This window comes from Pinus tabuliformis, chromosome 1_2, assembly GCF_031772625.1.
Source record: "Pinus tabuliformis cultivar Carrire ecotype Pingquan chromosome 1_2, CPIR1, whole genome shotgun sequence".
NCBI classification, from domain to species: Eukaryota; Viridiplantae; Streptophyta; class Pinopsida; order Pinales; family Pinaceae; genus Pinus; species Pinus tabuliformis.
In genome coordinates, this window is record NC_142298.1 from 720,636,933 (window position 1) to 720,652,936 (window position 16,004).

At 39.2% G+C, this 16,004-nt stretch overlaps 1 pseudogene; it reads left to right on the forward strand.

The window, feature by feature from the left end:
• Nucleotides 1–375: 375 nt before the first annotated feature.
• Nucleotides 376–13,835, forward strand: LOC149207780 (G2/mitotic-specific cyclin-2-like; annotated as a pseudogene).
• Nucleotides 13,836–16,004: the final 2,169 nt, after the last annotated feature.

Here is a 16,004-nt window from a genome sequence, read left to right on the forward strand (position 1 = left end):
TACCTTTTGTTGTAGCACAGTATACAGCCTCATATCAGCTCCGAATATGCCGTAACTTTCTGTATCTTTTCCTTCAAATTCAATCTCTTCAAACATGCTTGGAATTTGAGGATTAGCTCCCTACTGTTTCTACTCTGTGATTGAAAACTGGTCGTTTAAGATAAAATGTGATGAAAATGTGGGGGATGGCCCTTTAGATTTTGGTTGCATGTTTTTGGCTGTCAGTAATTGATATAGGCAATATCTTCTTGGCTAATCCAAGCCTAGATGCAGAGAATATGAAGGGTTGAAGCCCATGTTTTGAAGACCCATAGAAAAACTGCATTTTAAGCTGATTTTTTAGTTTGTTTTTCCATGAAATCATGTGCACGCAAAATGGTAGGCCTCACAATGGTTGCATCCAATCAAAAAGCACAGAAAAGCAACAATAATAGGAAGGCGTTAGGAGACATTGGCAATGTGGTGGGAGCTTGGAACCCCAAATGCAATATCAACAAAGATGTGGTGATGGAGTATGTTGTTTTATGTAATTTATTATCCTTTAGATGTATAAATTGAATCAATTTGCTGCTGGGTTTTTGTTTCTTTCTATTTGGTGGCCTCTGCTTCTAATGTCAAGTCCTACACTATTGGATTGACTACTATTTCAGGAGGTCTAGAGTAAACTTGGTTGTCAATGCCAACAAGGGAGCCAATCCCAGCACTCAGGTAAGTTTAATCAGAGTCAATTAAGCAAGCTGAATTATTGTTTTTTTGTAAAGAACTGGGTCTACCGTTTATAAAGGACAATCTCCTAGGGAATTGAACTAGCAACCAGGCAAAACCTCTGTGTTCAGCCACCTGCTTTTTCGATCTTCCTGCCTAGTATTCTGTTTTTCTGGGCATGTTTAATTTGTTGCTCTTTGTTTTCATTTCACAGGACTCATTCTGTTCTCTATTTTCTGTGAGCCCAAGCATGGAATCTCACTCTTTAATTTTCCCATTTTGATTCCAGCAATTCCAAGCAGATGATATTGTTGTTAAGGCAGGAGCCAAAGCAGAGGCAAAGGCAGTCCGGGGAAACAAACAGAGGCGGATTGTCAGAAGGAAGGCTGAGAATGACACTGCTAGAAAGAAGGATAATGTAGTTTCTATCAGTGATAGCATAGACTCAAGTGCACAAGATGGGGGATTACAAACATCTAGCCAACTCAAAGCAATGAAACCCATAGCACAGTCACAGACTGCGGTGCTAACAGCTCGAAGTGAGGTCTGTCTTATTGATCAATTTTATTGCCTTTTGATACTTTTCTTGTTTTATGTACTGGCTCAAATCCAAATATATATAAGCCAAAGGTACCCACATCCATGCCCAATTACTAAGAGGTTTTATAGTTGTAAGATTGATTTTTGTTTATCTATTATGTAGTTTGGATAAAAATGATTAATAATTTTGATGGGGGTATTTCAGGACATTCAAGAGGTTCTCCCTAGCATTGATGATGGAGACCTCGGAAACCAATTGGCAGTTGCGGAATATGTTGGAGACATATACAAGTCCTATCAGAAGATTGAGGTATGTTTCTCTATCAATGATTGGAGATTTGTGTGAATGTGAAGGTAAATTTTTAATTTTCATTTAGTAATCATTGGCAGTCCCGTATGTCCAGAACATGAGCCGTGTACCTCTAGATTATATGAAAAGGCAGGATGAAATCAATGAGACAATGAGGGCAACCCTGATTGATTGGTTGATACAGGTACAAATTAGTTCCTATCCTAACTTCGTGTGCTGCCAATGTTAGATGTAGAAGAACTTTATGTGGGAATTTCTTAGGCTTTACCTCGAAATATAAAATTTTGCAAGTGCATCACAAATGTGAACTAATGCCAAAAACATTGTATCTCACTGTAAACATTATGGATAGATACCTTTTTATTTATATTTCTAGGAAGTGGGAATTACAATTAGTGGGTATCGCTGCGATGTTTATAGCTTGCAAATTTCAAGATACCTGCACTCCTCAGGTAGGATGACTTACTAACATCCATAAGCATGATTGTAAGGAAACCTTTTGCATATATCTAATTGATAGAATACCTGGTTGGCTCTTGAATATTGACATAAGAAGAATCAATTCATATTTGGTTACAGGTCAATGAATTGATCTGCATCTCAGGATACCAATACACATCCAAAATGATAGTAGCCATGGTAATTATCTCTAGCTGATATCTTTCTGTTTCATTTAATTACAATAGATTTTAAAGATTCAGTGTGAGTGATACATTGACAATGATACTTGGCAGGAGCATACAATATTAAATTGATTGGAATTCAATCTTACCGTTCCCACTCCATATGTATTCCTTGTCAGGTTTCTCAAGGCAGTTGGTCCTGACAGAGTGGTAAAGTGATGAACTCCACTGTTTCTTTTGTACTGTCAGAATAATCTTCTGATGTATTGATCAAATTGACTTTCAAAATGCTTCTGGAAAATTGAGATTTTGGTTTAAATGATGAACTCCACTATTTCTTTTGTACTGTCAGAATAATCTTTTGATGTATTGATCAAATTGACTTTCAAAATGCTTTTGGAAAATTGAGATTTTGGTTTAAATGTTTTTTCTTAATTGTATTTCCTAATAATCCTCTCCTTTAATGTTAAAAATTAAAATGTATTATTGCATGGTTCAGATAGAAAATCTAGCATTTTACTTGGTTGAGCTGTGTTTTCTTCATTACAAAATGATCAAATACAGTCCATCAATCCTTGTTGTTGCTGTTGTCTACACTGCTCAATGCACTTTGAAGAAGGATCCATGTTGGAGTAAAACACTTGCTCTTCACACAGGCTACTCAAAAGAAGATCTCAAGTAAGTCTTCTAGTTCTCAAGGCACCATGCTTTTAATGAGTTTAACCTTCCAAAGGATACTTACTCCTAAATATCTTAGGGATTTCCATGAATTACGCAATCTGTAGATTATATATCCAAAACCTAGTGGACTTGCTACATCACTAATTTACTGGCAACCTATCTGAAATTGTATCTAATTCTACATATGGGAAAGATTGACAAATGTGCACATCAAACTGTCTGGGGTGTGTGCACATTTAGTTAACCCTGTACATTGTTAAGGAATAACATTTGATTTACTTGTTCCAGGGACTGTGAAAACTTCATGGTTGACTTCCACTTAAGTGCAAGAAGAAATGAGCTGAGATATGTTCATGAGAAGTATTCAAATCCATGTCATGGCTATGTTGCTCTTTTATGCCTTGCCAACTTACCCAATGATGATAGTTGCACCACCAGCAATGACTCTGTCATTTGTATTAGTGATAACATCAACTCAAGTGCACAAGAAGGGGGATTAGAAATACCTAGACAACTAAAAGCCAGGAAACACACTGCACCATCCTTGACTGTAGTGCTAACATCTCAAAGTGAGGTCTGTGTCACTCTCTTATACTTTTTTGGTTCTTGTTCAACAAATATACACAAACCAAAGAGTATCCATGTCCACTCCAAATTACTAGCAAGTTTTATAACCTAAATATAGCTTTGTGTTTAGTCATGTTGTAAGTTGGATTAAAATGATTATTTATATTGATAGCCTCAAGTTAGTGTTGTGTTTATTTATGATGTAAGTCAGCTGAAAATGATTAATAATCTTGATGAATGTATTTTAGGATGCATTCAGGGATTCCCATCAGGTGCTTCCTAGCATTGATGATGGAAACATTGAAAACCAATTGGAAGTTGTTGAATACGTTGAAGATATATACAAATTCTACAGGACAATTGAGGTATGTTTCTCTATCAATGATTGTTACACAGTAATTTGTCACCATCCCTGTTACTCCTCTTGTCGTACTTTGGAGGACACATCCCGGGAGTTATAAGAAGTGACAAAGGCTAAAAACACTTGCATTATGTTCCCCTGAGTATGTACTCCATGTTCCCTAAAGACACCTTCTGCAGATCATCCCTAAAAAGTGCTATTTTTCCATTGGCGCAAGTCCACAGTATTCTACCCGCGCCAATGGTGGAGATCCTCAAAAGAGGGCGCGACCATTGGCGCTCTATCTTAGAGCAACAGTCGCGCCAACCAAATTTAGTCGTGCTTTTTGCCTTAATGCACGTCCGACTGTTGTTTCCTTCATTACATGGAGCTTGTCTGAGGATAAAAAATCAGTCTTTTGTCGAGCTTTATCCATCTTTATGGCTTTTTCTAAATTCGTGAAAGGTGTCCCGGTTCATCGCATCCTCCTCCCTTCTTCATCTATATAAGCTTGTCATTATGCATTGGACAAGCTAGAGTGTTGGTGTTAGTGTTATGCTAGTGATTTGGTGATTGAGTGATAGTAGTGATGATTATTGGTCATGGAGTGTTAGATGTTGAGTTCTTGGAGGAATGCTAGTGAGTGCTAGAGAGGTTATGCTGCCGGAGAGGAGATGCATGTCAAGACACATATAGTTACTCGCCCAGCCAGGAGAAGGGTCGACGTCAGAACAATGGTTGTAACTTTTCCTGTTTATTAATTGATGAGCGACTGCTATTATAGTTCCAATCTCATTATCTATCATGGTGATATGTTGATTTATTTCCTTTCTGACTGAAATATAGTTGTGCCTTGGTAGTTTTTATGTTGGTATCTGTCTCTTCCGTTGCATGTGCAGGTATTCGTTATGATCTGTTGGAGCAAGGGAGCGAGGATATCAACTCTTCTTCAATCATAGCGTTGGACTCCAGGTTAGTCTTCTTGATTCACCTTTGATGCATAACTAGGAACTTGCGTAGCAGCGTGGTTTGTTTGTGGCTAGTTCTGTGATAGGCTAGTGGGATCGCCTCTGTCCGCAGAGGGGATTTACCTTACCAACAAATTGGCGACTCCGCTAGGGAAGAACTATTTGATTTCTGTCTTGCATGTTAATTTTCTTCTGCTTGCTTGAGTGCATGAGCTTCTTGAGTCAGTTTTGAGTTGATTCTTTACTGTTTGACCCATCTGAGCACTGTCAACCCGACCTGAGGTCGTATCTTTTATCTTTTTAGTTGGCAAGCTTAATTGGCGCGCTTATTTCTCTGACAGTCGCGCCAGTTGGCGCATGTTGCTCAAAAGCAACTCGCGCCAATTCTGTGGTAGCGCAAGTTGCAGGCTGACAGTCGCGCCAACTCTATAAATTTTGCCTGTGCGTGGGTGGAAAGCTCATTCAGTCTCTTTATATATCTCTTTCAGCCTCTGGAACTGTGTTGAACCTCTGCTTGACTGGTCTTAGCCTGTATCCCTCAACTGTTTGCTTATTTCCAGTGACTTTGCATGTCTAGCCTTCTGTGGGAAGTTTCGGTCTCTTGATCATCCAGTCAGCTTGTTGATTGTTCTACACCTATCTAGTGCTTTGTTAAAGCTTGATCTTCTATACTCTGAATACTTCACTTCTAGCCTCTTTGAAGTTCACTAGTTTTTGTGTTTTTCCTTGCTTGCATGGTTCATTTTGTGTTTTAGAATTGGTTCTATTTCATTGATTGAACTTGGATTGTGCATATCTCTTAGAATTTGTTTACATGCATCATGCCATCTTAAAGGAAAGAAAAACAAAAAATCTCTTGCATCATAGTAGTTATCATTTATTGTTATTTGTTGCTATTAAAAAGAAAAAGACAAAATTTCGTTTCTTGTTATTAGCTGCATTAGGATCTTTGTTGAAGTGATCATTTCGTTTGTGAAAAGATCTCAACCCTCCTGTAGATAGAATTCATCGAATCAAATGATTTAATTTCAGCATATAGTTTGCATGTAAGAAGTTTTCGAGATATCACATACGGTAGGACCAGAAAACTGAAACATAATCAAAGATAAACTTTAAAATGAACTCAATGAACATAACAACGCATTGGAACATAATGCAAACACTCTAGAGGTCTAGGTTAGAGACGTGTTCCGGCGTCGTTTAACCTGGTAGTTTATCGTCGAGTGGTTGGGTGATTCCTCCACAGTGAAACGGTAGCTGCCAATACGGACTGTGCTCCCACGTACCGTCGAGTATATATTGGGAGACCCCTATAGGAATAAAGCCTTTATCCATAGGAAGCCGTGTCAGCCGCCCTACGATTCGCAATGCAGTGAACACAGCATTCACGAAGATCGACCACCCGTACCCTAAAAAGTATTCTGTTGTTTTGCGAAATGTTTGGCACACCCTCTACCTAGAATTCCAGAGCAGTCACTTTTGATCCTTTTCGGACTCCCTAAACGAAAAGGTGTCTGTGAGCGTCTTGTCACTTCGTGCTCATTAAATATTCGAAGGAGACTAGAGTCATCTTTTACCCTTTTCTCGACTCTTAAAAAATGAAAAGGTTAAGTTCAGTGTCTTAAAAATTATTGGCCACGATAACATTACCCAATCAGATTTTGTTTGCGTTAGCTTGAGTAGGGTTATTTCTCGTTCAATGGCAGCCTTTCCGGTGCCCACCGGCCAAGGTGTTCCTCCTGATGGGTACCCTCGCCCATTTCCTTCTGTTGGAAATGTTGGTGTTCAGTATATCGCAACATTCTCTTTGCCTGGGTTGACCATTGGTTTACCGGTATGGTTGTTTCCAAACTCGGTGGTCTCAAGTGTGATGACTCCTGTCCCACCACCACCTCCTCCACCCGAACAACACCATGTTGACTCTAAGGTGGACCCCTTCCCTTCTTCGCCTATTGCTGCGTCCTCATATTCTACTTCGCCTGGTGAAACCTTGGATTTCACTAACCAGGTGGCTAAGAAGAAGAAGAAGAAGACCAAAAAGAAGAAGTCTCCTAAGGGAAAGGTCGTATCTACCACGAAGCTATCAGAAGTGGAACCACCTTCTGCTCCTCCGTGGAAGCTTCGGTCTCCTTGTCGATTATGCAAAGGGGACCATTTTCTTTCTGATTGTCCTGGCATTGCCAGGATCCTAGATATATGATCCCGTGACCCGACTCGCCCCTTACTGTCGCAAATCGACGATACCTTACTAGCTGGTAACAGAAAAGGGAAGGTTCGTTTCCCTTGTCGACTTTGTGAAGGTAATCATCTCCTTCACCTTTGTCCACTTATGGATGAAGCTTCCCATCTTTTGGCAAGTCTGTCGGATTCCTTACCCCAACTACCCGCTGGATATCAGCGTCTTTTTACACCTGCAGAGCATCTCTCCACTAACCAAGTGATCCAACATGATTCCTCTTTGGTCCAGCTTTCTCTTCCTGAACCTACCTGTGCTCCGCCTGCTCCAGACCAGTCCCTGGTCGGAACAAGTGATTTATATTCATCATCTACGCAGCACTTGATCATCAAAGATGAACCCCCTGAGTCTAAACCAGACGAAAGTCAAAAGGTCCGGCTTACAAGTGACCCAGTTTTGCCTACAGAAGTTCCATCTTTAGCTGCTCTTACCTCTGAATCTAAACCAGACGAAAGTCAAAATGTCTGGCTTACAAGTGACCCGGTTTTTCTTTCAGAACTTCCACCCCTAGATGATCCTACATCTGAATCCAAACCAGACAACAGTCAAACGGTCCGGATTACAAGTGACCCGGTTTCGCCTTCAGAAGTTACCTCCTCAGATGATGTTATCACTGCCAAGAATGACGAACCCACCGTCCAAATTCTATTCATTGACATAGACGTTAATGATCAAGTGAGCATCCCTCTCATTTCTTCACAACAGGAAGAAAGTCCATTAGAGGCATATCCTGTTGTCTATCCAGTGCCACCTCCGAGCAACCTAGTTATTTCTTTTAATTGGGATCAACTAGTAAATCCTTGGTTACCAGCCTCCATACCATTTTGAATTATAGTTCAAGTCTATCGCATGGTTATGGCTGGTATAATTATTGATGAAGGATCTCCAGTGAGTATCCTTTCTTCAACAGCTTGGGAAGCACTTGGTTCCCCACTGCTTCTGCCTGAGATGAGAAGCCTTGTAGGTTTCCATCGAGAAATCACTCGACCTTTAGGAATTCTTCCCAATGTACCTATCACGTTAGAAGGGAAGACTATCCAAATGGGTCTCATGGTAGTCCAAGGTCCGTTAGATTACAATTTACTCCTTGGATGAGACTATATTTATCGCATACGTGCTATTGTGTCCTCACTCTTCAGAGTGATGTGTTTTCTGCATGAAGGAAGAACGATCAAAGTCGTAGACCAACTTTCATTCCCCGGTTCACACTTCACATATAGCCATTTGCCATTCCTAAATGGTCTTATTTCCACAGGAAATGCCCCAGCACCCACCCCGTCATTCTGATGACGGCAGCTCACCCGGGCGCGTGACTAAAGCCCGGGGGGCATCCTCCAATCGAGTCTTTCCAAGGAAACCTTCATTCCATCCACTCCGTGAATGCCATGAAGCTTGGGGGGCATGTACCTCGATTGGTATGATCATGCTGGGGGCATGCAACAAATTTTTTTTTTAACAAGCAAAGTTCTCCATGGTTCAAGCTTGTGTAAAAATGAACCCATTTACATCCCGTGATTGCCTTTTATCCGCTAAAATTCTGCTAGATGAGCCTTGGTTGTTTCATTCCATCGCTACCATCTTTTTGGCCGATCATATGCTTTCACTTGGTTGTTTCTCCTTTCCTGAGGAACCGCAGCGATGAGTGGTCTTATTAGCCAGCCTCTTAACCTTTACGTGTTTCAAGTAAAGTTCCACCATTACCAGAACCAGTTGCTATCCCTTATACCACTCGTTCCTTCAGGACGAGTCGCCTTTACGCTCTTTTCTGACTCGTAAAATATGAAAAGATTGCCGAGTATTTTTCCCTTTTTGACTCGTTAAAGAAAATAAAAATGGAGGTTCGCTTTCAGCTCTTTTCTGACCAATTAAAGAGGAAAAGATTGCCGAGTCACTCCTCTTGACTCGTTAAATGGTGATAAGGGGCGGTCGTTTTAAGTTCTTTTTGTCGACCGTTAAAACATAAAAAGATTACTGGGTTTTTGTCGTTTCAAACTCGTTAGTGGTTACGAAACGACGTGGTTTTGACCGCTTTTTTACTTTTTCAGGTCGAAGTCACTAATCATGAAAAGTACTCCTCGATCGTAATGATCGGGCGGTTCTTTCGGGTATTATTTTATACTTTTTTGGGCCCGAGAGACACAACTTTACGAAAAAGGACATCCCTGGAGTTTCCTTTTCTGCTGTCTTTTCAAACTCTCTAAACAAGAAAAGACGTCGAGTTCTTCCTTTGTCAGACTCGTTAAAACTTAATGACATCAGATTTTATCACAATACAAGCATATGCTATCCCCATCAAGCTTGTTAAAAATAACTGGGGTACTCGCCAGAAATGGTGGGGGGAAAAGAAAATTTTGAACCATAGTTATTACCATAAAGGCAGTATGTCGCTCTTGAACATGACACTTTTTGTTTTCGTGTCCGGGGTGGGGATATTTCATCTCATATCTTTCGCTTGCTTCCATGGACTTGGGTACCCTATTTGACCTCTCATTCACTCATTGCCTCGTCGTAATGACCGTTGATACATTGATGTCAAATACTGCCAATTCCGTTAATGTGCCGCCGATATGTTCAAGAGAAGTTGACCTCTGCAAATAAACAACCTCCCTCTGATAGTTCACACAATCTTGATTCACGACATTATCTCTCTGTCTCGTGTCGATGATGTGGGAAACATTATGGCCCACCTTCGATCAAGGTCACTCCCTGTCGACTTCAGCTCATTATCCAGGAAGTTGACCTAGAGACTCCCTTCCGGTGCCTTGGAGCCTGCATGCCTCAATGGCAGGTTCTTCGTGTTCGACGTGAGGTTTTCATCATTGGCCTCTGATCGAATGATTCTACGGGTGTTCGACTTCAGCTCATTGATTCACACGCCGTAGATTGTACCTATAGTACCTTGAGGGCCATTGTCATTATTGGTGGTACCTCTCGCATCTGTTAACAGTTCCCACCTTTGACTGGTAATCAGACGATGTTCATGCATGTTCGACTTCAGCTCATATATTCACATGCTTGGACTTGTACTCTTGTTCGGGTCGAGATGGAGCGCAAGACCCTGGATTGTGTCTGTTGTAATCCAGGCGTGATTCTTGATACTTGACTCATTCACTGGATGGCTGCGACCATACCTGAGTCAATTCATTGATCCTAACCAGATGGCTGCGTCCATACTATGGATCCAGATTATTTATGTACTCTCTTATGGATGACTGCGAGCCTGCCACGTACATCATGTAATTGAACTATCAGTCATGTCTCTTAATACAGCTCCTCGGCGGCAGTAACTATATGTGCTCTTATATGTGCTCTTATGTGTGTTCTTGTAAAGCATTTCACCCCTCTCCACCTCTCAGACTTCATGCTTTAGGGGGCATCTGTTACACAGTAATTTGTCACCATCCCTGTTACTCCTCTTGTCGTACTTTGGAGGACACATCTCGGGAGTTATAAGAAGTGACAAAGGCTAAAAACACTTGCATTATGTTCCCCTGAGTATGTACTCCATGTTCCCTAAAGACACCTTCTGCAGATCATCCCTAAAAAGTGCTATTTTTCCATTGGCGCAAGTCCACAGTATTCTACCCGCGCCAATGGTGGAGATCCTCAAAAGAGGGCGCGACCATTGGCGCTCTGTCTTAGAGCAACAGTCGCGCCAACCAAATTTAGTCGTGCTTTTTGCCTTAATGCACGTCCGACTGTTGTTTCCTTCATTACATGGAGCTTTTTTGAGGATAAAAAATCAGTCTTTTGTCGAGCTTTATCCATCTTTATGGCTTTTGCTAAATCCGCGAAAGGTGTCCCGGTTCATCGCATCCTCCTCCCTTCTTCATCTATATAAGCTTGTCATTATGCATTGGACAAGCTAGAGTGTTGGTGTTAGTGTTATGCTAGTGATTTGGTGATTGAGTGATAGTAGTGATGATTATTGGTCATGGAGTGTTAGATGTTGAGTTATTGGAGGAATGCTAGTGAGTGCTAGAGAGGTTATGCTGTCGGAGAGGAGATGCATGTCAAGACACATATAGTTACTCGCCCAGCCAGGAGAAGGGTCGACGTCAGAACAATGGTTGTAACTTTTCCTGTTTATTAATTGATGAGCGACTGCTATTATAGTTCCAATCTCATTATCTATCATGGTGATATGTTGATTTATTTCCTTTCTGACTGAAATATAGTTGTGCCTTGGTAGTTTTTATGTTGGTATCTGTCTCTTCCTTTGCATGTGCAGGTATTCGTTATGATCTTTTGGAGCAAGGGAGCGAGGATATCAACTCTGCTTCAATCATAGCGTTGGACTCCAAGTTAGTCTTCTTGATTCACCTTTGATGCATAACTAGGAACTTGTGTAGCAGCGTGGTTTGTTTGTGGCTAGTTCTGTGATAGGCTAGTGGGATCGCCTTTGTCCGCAGAGGGGATTTACCTTACCAACAATGATTGAAGTTTCTTGTTAGGGTGAAGGTAAAGTTTTATTTTCCTTAACTAAAATTTGGCATTCATGTATGCCCAGGACGTGAGTTGCATACCTCCAGATTATATGAGAAACCAGGTTTAAATCAACACAAAGATGAGGGCAGTCATGATTGATTGGTTGGTGGAGGTACATCTTTGTTCGTATGCTAGTTCCAACTTCCATTTGTTGTCAAACTTAGATCTAAAAGAGATTTATATGGTCTATCTCTTAGGCCTGACATCAAAATCTTAAAATTTTCAGGTGCATCTGGAATTGGAATTAATGCCAGAGATGTTGTATCTCAGTGTGAACATCATTGACAGATACCTTTCTATTCAAAGTATTGCAAGGAAGAATTTTCCATTACTTGCTATCGCTGCAATGTTCATAGCTAGCAAATATGAAGAAGTCTGTCCTCCATAGGTAGGATGACTTGCTGACATCTGTAAGAAAGGATGTATATATATATATATATATATATATATATATATATATATATATATATATATATATATATATATATATATATATATATATATATATCTATATATATATATATATATATATATATATATATATATATATATATAGATATATATATATATATATATATATATATATATATATATATATATATATATATATATATATATATATATATATATATATATATATATATATATATATATATATATATATATTTAAAAGAACACTTTGTTGGCTGTACAAAAGTACATACACCAGCAATATCTACTCCTACAGAAGATTATGCTTTATGCTGGAATCATCACAGAATTTATATTATAATAGGTAACACAATATTGATAAGAACTGGTTTATACTTGGCTGCAGGTCAGTGACTTCATCTGCATCTTCCCAAATGAATGCATGTCAGAGCAGATAGTGGCCATGGTAATTAGCACTAACTGATAATTCTTTGTCATTGATTGCAACATAGTCTCCAAACATTCAGATTGACTAATCAATTGATAATAACTCTTCGCAGGAGTCTACGATATTAAAGCAACTGAACTTCAAGCTTATAGTTCCCACTCCATATGTATTTCTCCTCAGGTGTCTAAAGGTAGCTGATTCCAACAATGTGGTAAATTTTTGAATGACACCACTTTTTATATTGTTCAAAGCAGCCTCTGTGGCATTGATCAAATCTACTTTCAAAAATGCCTCATAAAATCTAGCATTCATGTTTTAAATTACTTTTCTTCATTGTATTCCTAATAATACCCTGTTGTACTGACAAGTTGTACTATCTATTATTCAGATGGAAAATCTGGCATTCTTCTTGGATGAACTGTGTTTGATTTAGTACATAATGAGCAAGTGCAGTCCATCAATGCTTGTTGTTGCTACTGTCTACAATGCTCGATGAACTTCGAGGAAGGATCCATGTTGGAACAAAACACTTACCCTTCATACAGGCTACTCTAAAGCAGACCTGAAGTAAGCCTTAAAATTTTTAAAGCATCATGCTTTTAGTGATTTTACCCTTCTAAAGAAATCCTACTCCTAGACATTTTAGATTTCTTCGTCAATTACAGGCAGGCATTATTGATCAGCTATGGCCAGAACATTGTGTTTTTATCAAATATATGTTGGAACTCAGCTACTAACACCCTGTCTGAATTGAATCTTTATTTAATACTAACGCGCATTCTAAGCGTCTAGAGGCATATGCACATTTTGTTAACTCTGTACATTGAGGTAATAACATTTATGTGCATTGTTCTAGGGAATGTGTGTATTTCATGGTTGATTTTCACCTAAATGTGGGAGGAAATAAGCTGAGAGTTGTTCATAAGAAGTATTCAGATCCATTTTTTGGCTATGTTGCTTTTTTAAGCCCTGCTAAGTTATCTGCTGAAGACAATTGCAATTCCAACAACTGATGAATATGTGCACCAGATTTACTTTTGGAGTCTAATTGAAGGTGGCCCATATGTTCTAAAATGAAGCTCTGTTGCATATATTTTGTCATGTTCAACTTGCAAACTAAATATGTGGCCAAAAATTTATGTTACGCCCGTGATTCCTCTGTGCAGATATGAAGGGGCTAGCGCAGATTCTTTGCCGATGAGTAATGCAAAAAAGACACACGTGAAACTATGTAAGAAGGAGGAAAACCTCGAGAATGGAAGGATTTTAAATGGGATCCATCCCAGTACCCTTTTGGAAGGAAAAACAGTAAGGACGAAAGGAGGGTCATCGACAAGCAGCAACGGGAACCACCAGAAAGCTCTCGAATACGTAAACTCCATTCTGGAACCGTTCCATGACAAGAGTGAAGATAAAAGACTAGCCAAGAAAACCATCTCTCAAGGAATTGCGTTGCAGAACGAGGAGATATTCTCCTACAATGGGGCCAAAACAAGAGGCCTCATGGTTATAGAGTAGAATACAGAAGCGTTGTTGAAGAATCTTCTATTCAGGCTAAGAAAATTATTCGGATCGATAGACATAATGGAAGGCATGACCAACAGACATTCAAAATGATTTTATTTATTTATTTTTAAATATTTTTTTATATTGTCTCTAGAGAGACAATAGTTTGAACTATGGACATTTATTTTTTTAAATAATTTTTTCTATTGTCTCTAGAGAGACAATAATTTGAATTATGGACATTTACTTTTTTTAAATAATTTTTTATATTGTCTCTAGAGAGACAAATCAAATTGTCTCTTAATAGACAATAATTCTTGTCTTTATAGAGACAATAATAGTATGTGTTCTATATTGTCTATATAGAGACAAATTTTTGAGACATTATATTTTGAGACACCCGCTTAGAGACAATATTTAAGACAATACACAAGTTTCCTTTTGTCTTAAGTTAAGACAATTGACTCAAATATTGTCTTAAAACCCCCCTACATGTAGTAGTGTGGTTTTTGGTCCATGGTATTTTGTAGATCCGATTAAGGGAACTACGGTTATGTTCTAATCCAGGGTTAATGGATTGGGGTATATGGATGCTTTGGCATGTATATATATGTATTGTACCATTGAAAGGAACATAATGAAAAATCAATCCAGTAGTCCCATTTTTGGGATGCAGGGGAAAATCTTTGTGTACATTTGTTTTATGCGTTATGCTATTGCCATTGTTTATTTTCTATTTTTAGAATTTGTATGTAGATAATTTTTGTATAGGGTTAAAACCTACATTGGTATTAGAGTTGTTTGGCTTCAAGGGGACACCTTTGTTGCTGAGGGGTTTTGTTCGGAACTGTGGTAAACCCTGTTCAGTGGGAGATCTGCGAGATCAATTCTTGTGGTGAAAGAAGATGGCGAGCAGTGGAAAGATAGAGATTGAAAAATTTAATGGTCAGAGTTTTGAGTTGTGGAAACTCAAGATGGAGGATCTGTTGGTGGATAAAGATCAGTGGATCGTAGTAGATGGCAGTACTAAGCCAATGACAGTGTTTGATGAACAATGGAAGAAGTTGTATTGGAAGGAAAAAAGCACAATATGATTGTGTGTCTCAGATTCAGTGTTGTTGAATGTATCAGGGGAAGCTACGATGAAGAATTTGTGGGACAAGTTAGGTACTTAGTATCAATCTAAGTCTCTCGTGAGTAAACCGTTCCTACGGAAAAGGCTATATAACCTGATGATGAAAGATGGAGATTCAGTGACATATCATTTAAATGCATTTAATATTATGGTAAGCCAATTATTATCTATTGATATTAAAATTTCAGATGAAGATAAGTGCATCAGTTTGTTGTGTTCTCTACCAAGTTCGTGGGATATTTTGGTTGTTGGAATAGGTAGCAATGTAGTGGCCTTGCAGTTTGATAAAATAGTTTCATCCTTACTGAAGGAGGAGATGAGATGAAAAAATATGGAGAGCCAGAATGGTGATGCCTTGTCTATATGATAAAGGTTCCAAAATAGAAACAAAAATAAGTCCTCAAGTGGGAGATCTAAATCTCGAGGAAAACCTGTAAATGTGTGCTGGAAATGCAGAAAGGAAGGGAACTACAAAATGGACCGTAAATCTAAAACTCTTGAGAAAGTAAATGGATCTAATGATGCTCCTTCCGCAGAGGCAAAAACCACATCAGATGAAGGTGGGGATGTGTACTTGGCTTCTTCTTCAAGTACACATGTAGATCATGAGGCATCGTTCATTGAATCAGGTGCATCCTTTCACTTCACTCCCCATAGAGAGTGGTTCTACGAGTATGAGAAATATGATGTGGTGATGTCTTCGTCGGGGATGGAAGGAAGGCTAGAATCATTGGTTGTGGAAAAGTCAAGTTGAAGTTGCAAGGTGGAAGGATTATAACACTTCCGGGCATTCTGTATATTCCTACATTAGCCAGAATTTGATTCTTGTAAGCAAGTTGGATAATGCAGGTGTAAAAACAGTGTTCGAGAAAGAAGCATGCAAGATGGTTCAGGGGAGAACTGATATTGATGTGGGGAGTTTAGATTGGAACTGTGTACAAGTTGAAAGGTAGCATTGTTATTGATGGGTGCAACAGTTCTATGGTTCCTGAAAGTGGAGTAGAAAATCTAGTGGTCTCTGGAGAAAAGACCATACTATGGCATGA